Below are 10,231 nucleotides of genomic sequence, written 5' to 3' on the forward strand. Positions count from 1 at the left end.
CCGATGTAAGCCCACGACCAGCCAGTTTAACCTCAGTGGATATATTACCGAGTCTATTAGTAATCCCTTCGACTTGATATTGACCACTTGATAACTCTTTCAAATCATCCGTAGCCAAGTTAAGTTGATTAGCAATGTCATTGAGAATATCAACAAAATTTCCAATTCTATAAACTTCATCGGCTATGCTTACAAGCTCTGGTCCTCTTTCCTCCCGTACTCCTTCCTCCACCTCCTGTGGAATCTTTCGTCTCATTTTATTAACAGCCTATTATTAAAATCATTACAAAAATATCTCGTTCAAAAATACTAAACATTAAATTATTTATTTAGTAAAAGTAAATGTACATAAATATAGAGGTAAACACTCCGGTAAGAACACTTTTAAAATAAGAACGGTGAGAACAGTTAAAAACATCACTTTAATGCATTAAAAGTCCACAAAATTAACATAGTGCATAACTAATTATCATTATTTAAGTGTTTAACAACACATTGATCCGTCAAAATAAAAAAAATCATGTTTTCTGTTGGATGCATCATTTTGATAAATATGCATCCAAGATGGATGCACAAAATAAAAAACATAATTTTCTCGATTTTGATAAAACAATGTGTTGTTAAACACTTGAATAATGATATTTAGTTATACACTATGTTAGTTTTATGGACTTTAAATGCATCAAAACGTAGTTTTTAACTGTTTACACCGTGTTCTTATTTTAAGATTGTTTTTATTTGATTTTCTTTCTATATATCTATATAGATACAATAAAAATTTGCGTGTATGTTGAAAATACATATAAAATTAAATTAGCATTACTAGCATAGATAGGATTTTAATGGAAAAGGAATTTACTTGAGCAATAACATTGAAAGGATTGGTGTCCTTTACTAGAATAATGAGCTGGTGGGTAACAACTAAACCCATAACAATACCCCAAACTGACTGCATTTTAGGGAGTTTATCTATTGATCCAAACATTTGATCGATGAAGCACTTCTCTAGTTGATTGTAAAATTGTTATTTGAACTATAATAACAATCGATGACTAAATAAATAAGAGAATTGAATGGATAACTCAAAAAAACTAGAAGTTGTTACTAAACAGATCGGCCCTATAAAAACATTAATCAGGCCGAATAACTTGGAGTTGTAGTTTATCCATCAAGCATTCTCCTCGTTTTAATATACTATATTAAACATAGGTACTTATCTATAATAGGTACTTATCTCTATACTGTACATATTTCTAGTTAATTTTGATATATACTCCATTTATACAATTGTTATGTTTTTTTCATTTAAATAAGTTCTGAATGTATTTTTATCACCTTTCAAAAAAAAAAAAAGAATTATATCCTAACATGAATTATAAATCACATCACATGATTCACATCACAAATACTGACCAAAACCAAATCAGCTACCGATCATCAATAACATAATTAACTTAGCTTCAAAATCATCAACAGAATCATACTACTATATAAGAGGTTTTGCCTAATATGAACACCAATAGTTAGAAAATCTATTATATAAATAAAGGAAGATTGTGATGACCTAAGATTTTAAAAAATTGTGCATTCTCATGCATCATTTCAATTAATTATGACATCATTATAATTTATTGATTTAAAATTTAAAATATCCTACTTTTTTAAATATATTTCATTAATATAGATTTTTATTAAATATTCACACTATTATGTAAGATTTTAATCACCTTAATTTCCGTTATAATAGGCCGAAACTATGGTTTCTTTTAGTATATGTTTTACTTTTTGTTTTGACTACCCGTATGTATTTCAACATGTGTGTACAGCTACACAAGTTCTGTTTCCGTTTAGTTACATTATTTACATAATAACTTATCACAATTTTTCAATTTATTTAACGTTGTTATCATACATTTTAACATGATAACATATTTTAAAGTTACCCGGGTAGAATTTGATTTATTTATTTATAAATTAACCCGGGTTGAACCCGGGATGATTAGCTAGTGGGTTTATAAAAGTGGATTCTAAAAATTTTCAGAAGGTTAGCAATATACTGTACTATTTTTAATTTTGATTGATATCGACATTTTGTAATATAAATAATGATATAAGCAAATATAAAAACACAAAATGTGTTAGATGGAAATCTGACCAGGATATAACTTGAGTGAAGTGTCTATGATATATAAGACTATAGAAATATTAAATGCGTTTGGTTGTATAAAATGTTTCCTAGTTTTTCATTTTTAATTTTCTAGAAAATAAATGGGGGTTTTATTTCCTAGAAAACAAATAAAAATTTTAAAAACGCGTTCTAATTATAAAATTTGAAAACATGTTAGAGATGTGAGGGAGAGAGAGGAATGAAATGAAATATGAAATTGAAAAATGAAAAACAAGAAAAAGATGTTTTCAAGTTATCTATGGAAAAATGAAAAACATTGTTTTTATTCTTTTTAAAACATTCTTAGAAAACTATGATTAGAACGCGTAATTTGTTTTCATATTTTCTTGGAAAACGAAAATGGAAAATAAGGGTGTTTTACGCTACCAAACGCCCCCTTAGAATTTTATGCCATACCTTTGTCGCAAATAGACTATTTGGCTTTGAATATTGGGCCAAATAATTCACATTCAATTCAATATTTGGTTAACCAAAATATATCTGGGCTTTAAATATAGGGTCCGATACTTCTTAGTTCTTACGGCCGGACTGCCGAAGTATTTATTTAACAACAAAATTTAGTATTAGCCATAAAAAAAATGATAATCCATATGTAACATATATGTTTGAAGGATTACTTGACGACTTGACGTGATTTTAATGTGTTTCAAGATTAACGCTCTATAACGCTAGTTAATGAATGTATCATTACCAATTACTATCTTTACTTCTTTACTACATTATAAAAATTATACCATGTTGAAAAGTTAGAAAAAGAAGAATTTGAAAATGACTATTTTGTCCTTAATAAACCCTCCTTTATTAGTTATAAAAATTTACCTAATTGTCCCTAATGAACTAAATTTACACCCTAAACTTTCATCTTCTAAAATTTCTCTACTACCACTTTTGCATTAATTACATCTACATCAATCTACACCATTTGACACCGCCACCGCCTTCGCCGCCACAAATCAGACTGCCATCACTGTCATCGCCACCGCATTGCGCGGGTATCGTGCTAGTATTATTGAATTAATATGTAAGTAGGAAAAGGAATGATATATCTACAACAATTTTTTATTATTCACAACAATGTAAGCTTTACATAGTTATAAATTATGCAGTAAAACGTACATTTATTTTAAACGGCCAATAGTTGTTGTAGGTTTATTACTTGTCAAGTATGAAGTATGAACTATTAGATTTTCAAATGGACAGAGAATGTGAACATGTAAATACGGATTACAGAGTAATTAATACTCTATCATTTATATTAAATGTCTGATTTTAACTTGTAAAGTAATCTGCTTTCAACTTTGACCGTTAATTTGTTTTGTTTATATTATATAATACCTCATATAAAATATTTGGATGGATTGGGTTTTTGATATATTTTTCATTGATATAACTTTCATGATCGACTAACATATAACACAAAAAAGGATATTTATGGTCAAATTTGAATGAAAAAGACTTGATTAGTTAAAATTGGACATTTAATATGAGACGGAAAGAATATAAAATATCCAGTATCGTGAAAGGAACAGTAATACATATTATTCTATTAATCATTTTATATTATATATGTTGAAAGACGAGGTGCCCAGTTTGTCTTATTTTGAAACTTTTACTTTTATGTTTATTGAATTAATTTTTGTTGGGCAACTCGGCAAGTCTTAACAAATATGAAAATGATAAAAATACACAATAATGCGACAAAAGAGCGAGAGGTTGTCAAAGTAGCAAGGGACCATATTGACTTTTTCTTTTGTTTGGTAATGAATGAATACCCCTTTGACAATTTCAAAAGTCAATCACTATCCAAGAATGTAAAAAAGATTGGCTGGGCTAAGCCGACCTCAAAAAAGGGTATCCCGACCAGGACAAGTCGCCGTGAAAAGTCTAATAAGACAAAAGTCACATCGAATGTCGTAGTCAACAGTAACAGTCGACAGACTGTTTTGTCTTATTCGACTTTCCGCGGCGAGACAAAACAGTCTGTCGACTGTCATAGTCAACAGGAAATGTCGTTGTCGATGTCGCCGCGGATAGTCCCATAAAGACAAAACAACACTGCAGATCAAACAGTGTATTTTCAGTATATAAAGACTTCTTCCCTTTCATTTTCAACATTTGCTTTCGTTTTCGTTTTCATTTTCAACATTCGCTTTCATTTTCAGTATACAACATTTTTACAACATTCGCTTCTTCCTGTAAGTCTTAATCTTCAGGTATGTATCTATCTTATAATATAAATGTTTATATATACACTTATAATATAAATGTTTATATATAGTATAAATGGTTTCATTTTACAAAATATATCCGTACATACACTTATAATATAAATGTTTATATATAGTATAAAACTATTAATAATACATATCTATATTATTAGTAATATATTTTCGTACTCTTTTCTACCTTTATATATCTATCTTACGTAAACATATATATATTATGGATATAGATATAAATATTATGTCTAGCCAACTAGCTACACCAACTCATTAAAAAACATCTCTTCTAAGTTAAATACTTTTGAATAACAATAAATCGAATTTATGTTTACTTTGTTGTATTTTTAATCTTTATTATAATTGAGTCATTTTTTACTTCGCTTCCAGCCAAAATATGATTAATGTTACCTGTAAATCGAAATTGTTTTTTTTTTTATTTCAATCCTAGTCATTATGGAGCCAATTTACATATGATGTACTAAATTTCATTTATGAATGATTGTTTTTTCAATTAAATTAAATCAATCAGTTATGTTGGTGGTTTTTTTTAACAAATGACGATAGTAAATCATTAACGATAGTTATATTAAAATATGAAAAATCAATTGTGAATCATTGTGTATTTTGGACTTAATGTAAACAAAGCAAGAGTTGAAGGGTATCCCGACTGAAATAGATGTTGACTTGTTTTACTTGAATTGTTTCAGATGGATAGTTTGGAGGATATTTGGGCAGACCCAGAAAACGTACGTATTGAAGTGCCGGATGATGTGTTTGAGAGCCCTGATGCGGACGGGGAATTTGACTGCGAAGCTGGAGACTTAGAAACCGAGGAGGTGTTCGCTTCTGTCGAAGAACTGACGGAGTGGGCTCAAAGAACAGCAATGGGGTTGGGTTATGTTCTAGTCATACGGCGGTCGAACAAAAACAAGTTAAAGGTGGTCAATAAAGTGACACTAATATGTCACCACGGTGGACAACCCGATAAGAGGTCACTTGGGCCACCCAAACGGACCAACAAGATAGGTTGTCCCTTTACTTTGGAAGGCCGGCCCAGGTATGATGGTGGTTGGAGGGTAACTGTAAAGGACTGGAGACACAATCATTATCCAACTACCGATCTGCATGGGAATGCATACGCGAGACGGATGACGGATGAAGAAAAGGAATATGTGGGAAACCAATCGGATCGCGGTTTGTACCCACGTCAGATCCTGGTAAACCTCAAACTTGAATTTACGAGAAACCTGACTCGAAGAGGAGACATTAAAAACTTTCTGAAATCGAGACGTAGGTCGGGCCAAGAAGGGCGTACTCCAATGCAGGTACAAACATCAAATTAGTAATTATGTACTACGTTGTTGGAAGTGACATATTTACTATATCTTGTTCACTTTTCGCAGGTTATGTCCTCACTGCTGCAGGAGAAAAATTACTTTTACCAGTTTACTACAAATTAGTAAAAATGGACGGTTGGAGAACCTCTTTTTCATGCATCCAACATCAATGACCCTATGGCGCGCATTTCCCCGGGTAATTAAAATAGACTCCACGTATAAAACCAACATCTACAACATGCCGCTAGTTGAGATCGTGGGCGTAACTTCAACGGGTAAGGCCTTCAGTTTAGCATATGCGTTTATCGTAAACGAGCAGGAGGCGAATTATCAATGGGTGTTACAATGTCTCAAGTCCACCCTTGTTGAAGGCTTTGCCGTTCGTGTCGTTCTAACTGACAGGGAGCTGGCCCTGATGAGAGCATTGAAGGTTGTTATGCCGGGAGCGAAACATCTGTTGTGTAGGTTCCACATATGGCAAAACATATCCAAACACTGCGAACCGACATTGCGGCTGAAAAAAGTTGACATTGAATGGCTTAACGTCTGGTGGAAAAGAGTCTATCAATCTCGGACTCTTGATGAGTTTAACTCTTACGAGAAGGAGTTAAAGAATAATCTGGCAGCTTTCCCTAGCGTATACAAGTACCTGAACGATAATTGGTTATCCCCGTACCGAGAGTATTTTGTGTCATGTTGGGTCGATGAACACCTCAACTATCAGAACCACACCACAAACAGAGTCGAGGCCGAGCACCACCTGCTGAAGGAAGAGTTGAGGGGGAAATGCACGTTTACTATCTGTCCTTATCGGTCAAGAGACAGAAATAAGGGGGCAACTGAGGTACAGCAAGGGAACCTTGTTGTATAAACATAACTACAACTGTATGAAGGCCCTGTTGGGAGAGGTTTCACATAAAGCTTTGGACATCATGGCTGGTGAAATCGTACGCTTAGACAAACAACTTCAAAGACAGTTAAAAAAATGCGGGTGCAAGGTTCAGTCTAGTTGTGGGTCGTTACCACCATCCCCACCATGAACTGTAGCCATTTATACTGTAAATTACAAAAAATACCCATATTAATAATACATACAACAATACGATAAAGGTAAATTGTCACATAATTCTTTATACTATGTACAACATCTGTTTAAACTCAACAATTATACGTATTTTTTTTAAGTTATAATTTCATATACTTATAATTTCATATATTTATTTATACTTATTTCTTATACTTATTTAAACTTTTTTTCCCGTACTTAAATTTTGTTATATTTTCTACAAGCAAAATATATATATATATATATACACACACATCATGTTATAGTTATTTTTGTATATACTTTTTATATTTCATTTTTTAAGTACATTTTATACTAAATACAACTTATGTTTTTATTACTTTTATACGTATGTTTTTAAAGTTAAAATTTATATATTAGTGTAACCTTGTTTTATATTTCTTTTTTCGTACTTAAAATGTTACATTTTCTACAACATTTTTATAGTTACTTTTATATATATCTTTTTATAGTTATGTTTATATATACTTTTTATACTTCATTTTTAATATACATTTTTCATAAATTACAACTTAGCTTTTTATTACTTTTATATTTTATATACTTATTCAAACTTGTTTTATATATTTTTTTACGTACATATATTTTGTTATATATTCTACAAATATTTTATATTAATTTTTTAATACCTTTTTATACTTAGTTTTATATATATCTTTTTATAGTTATTTTTTATATATACTTTTTATACTTCATTTTTAATATATATTTTATATAAATTACTCTAGTTATATATATTTTATTTATTTATTTTTATTTTTTTATACCTTGTTTTTTATATATTTTTTTAAATTTGTCAAAACTTGATTTTTATACTTATACAATCAACTTTTATAATTATTTTCATACAAAATATTTCTTTCTATATAATCTTTTCTACCCATCTTTTATAACTTTTTTCTACATAATACTTTATTTTTTGTACAAATTTTTTTCTAATAAAGTTTTTCTTAAACTATTGGGGATTTTTGACAACAGTAACATATTAACACTAACAATTTGTACCAATAACACAAGAATAACAACAATTACAAACCACAAATCTTAACACATCAATTTACAATACTAATAATCCTAACAAATCTATAAAAAATCAAACATAAACATATACCAAAACTATAAAAAAACAAATTAAAGCAAACAAAAAGGGTAATGATCAGCAAACAAAAAAGTCGCCGGAATATTTGACGACGGCCGAAAAAGTGACGGCCGGTTTTGAAGATAGGGTTTTGGTTTGAGATTTGTTTGGTATTTAAAAGAGAGGTGGGGATGGTGGTAAGCAAAGTCACCGCGGAAAGTTGGCCGGAATTAATGAAGAATATGGGGTAAATTTTTAATTTTTGAGAGGGTTTTGGGTTTTTTTTTTGGGTGGGAGTCGACAGAAAAATTGGGTAAAGGAAGAAAGAAAGAGGTGAAGTGATAAGGGGAGGCAACGGACGGTCTAATTCAAATCGCGGTTTTCGAGATTACTTTCCCCGGCGATGTCGCCGCGGAAAGTCTGGTCAAAAGTCAGCGTAATTAATGTTGGTTGTTGGCTGCCAGTTTTGTCCTATTTGACTTTCCGCGGCGACATCGCCGGGGAAAGTGATGGGTCGGATTACACTTTATTCTCTGGTGGGGTACGTGTTTCGAAAAGATTAAACAATGTCTTGTACTCTTTTAGAATAGAAAAAGAGAATGTGAAGGAAATTTTGGCATGTTAATTAACTTTGAGAATTCATTTTGTTTAAAGAAACATAATTGATCTTATATATGCATATGGAGTAATACATATAAATTTTACATTCGATGAACCTTTAAAGTTTTTCTTTTTATTATATTCTGAGCGCAAAAATCTATAACTAAACTAATGTTTAGTTTAAGTTATGCATGAAAAAATATATTCATGACAGCCATGGTGAACTAGATCAATACCCGGTCGGTGACCGGGTAAACAATTAATATATGTATTACACATTGAAAACATAAAAAGATTTTAATTAGTTTATTTTAAAAGGTTGAGATTAAAAGACAAAATTATTTTTCTCTTGATTATGGTAGCCATATATATATATATAATTTCTCATATGGTGGCTATCAAATGAGAACCAAATTAACATGAGAACACTTAAAAACTACATTTTGATGCATTAAAAGTACATAAAACTGACATAGTGCATAAATAATTATCATTATTTAAGTGTTTAACAACATATTGATCCGTTAAAATAAAAAAATCACGTTTTTTGTTGGATGCATCATTTTGAGAATATGCATCCAAGATGGATGCACAAAACAAAAAACGTGATTTTTTCCGATTTTGACGGATCAATGTGTTGTTAAACACTTAAATAAATGATAGCTAGTAATGCACTATGTTAGTTTTATGGACTTTTAATGCATCAAAATGATGTTTATAACTGTTCTCACCGTCTTATTTTAAAAGTGTTTTCACTGGAGTGTTATCCTATATATATAATTTCTCACAACCCACAACCCATTTGAACTAAAATCGACCTACCAACCCACAACCTAAATGACCCGTTTGACTTAAAAATCAACTCACCAATTTATTTGACCCATCAATATAAAACTCGACAAGATAACCAGCTAATCCAAATTTTTGAATTTTTCATTAAAAAAAATCATATCTGAAAATCCTTTTCAAAATGCAAACTTCTTCAAGAGAGCTTTTTCATTTGATAAACATAATAAGCTAAACAGATTTTTTTTTTTTTACAATAGGTTAACGTAAACACATTGATTAGCATTTTTTGTTGCTCATTATTTAAGAATGGCATACTATGTTAATCTAAAAACCATCTTTTTAATTATGATTAATTATTTATAAATAATCTATAAGTCAACCCGTCAACCATTTGACTCGTTAACTCGACAACTTACAACCCACAAACCATTTGACTTAAAATCAACCTACCAACACAACCCATAACCCAAATGACATATAACATGTTTGACTTGAAATCAACCCAACAATCCATTTAACCTGGCAACTCGAAACTCAGATTTATATGGATTTTTCATATTAATATAAAGTCAATGTTGAAATATTTTGGCGAAACTTGTTCAAAAGAATTTTAATCTGATAAACATAATAAGCTAAATGGGTTTTTTTTTACAATACGTTCAAGTAAACACAATTATTAACATTTTTTGTTGCTCAATTTTTTATTTAAAATGACGTACTATCCTACTATTAAAAACTTATTTTCAATTATGATAAATTGTATCCTTTTTATAATTTTTTAAATTATACTATACACCAATGAAATAAATAACTCAACTATAATAACTTAGATATTTTATAGATAACTTCGGCTTTGCAGATTATATTGATGCTTTCTTGCTATTCAAAAAAAACTTGGTATTCAAAAAAAAAATATTGATGATTTCTTTA

This window comes from Erigeron canadensis, chromosome 4, assembly GCF_010389155.1.
Source record: "Erigeron canadensis isolate Cc75 chromosome 4, C_canadensis_v1, whole genome shotgun sequence".
Taxonomy (NCBI): domain Eukaryota; kingdom Viridiplantae; phylum Streptophyta; class Magnoliopsida; order Asterales; family Asteraceae; genus Erigeron; species Erigeron canadensis.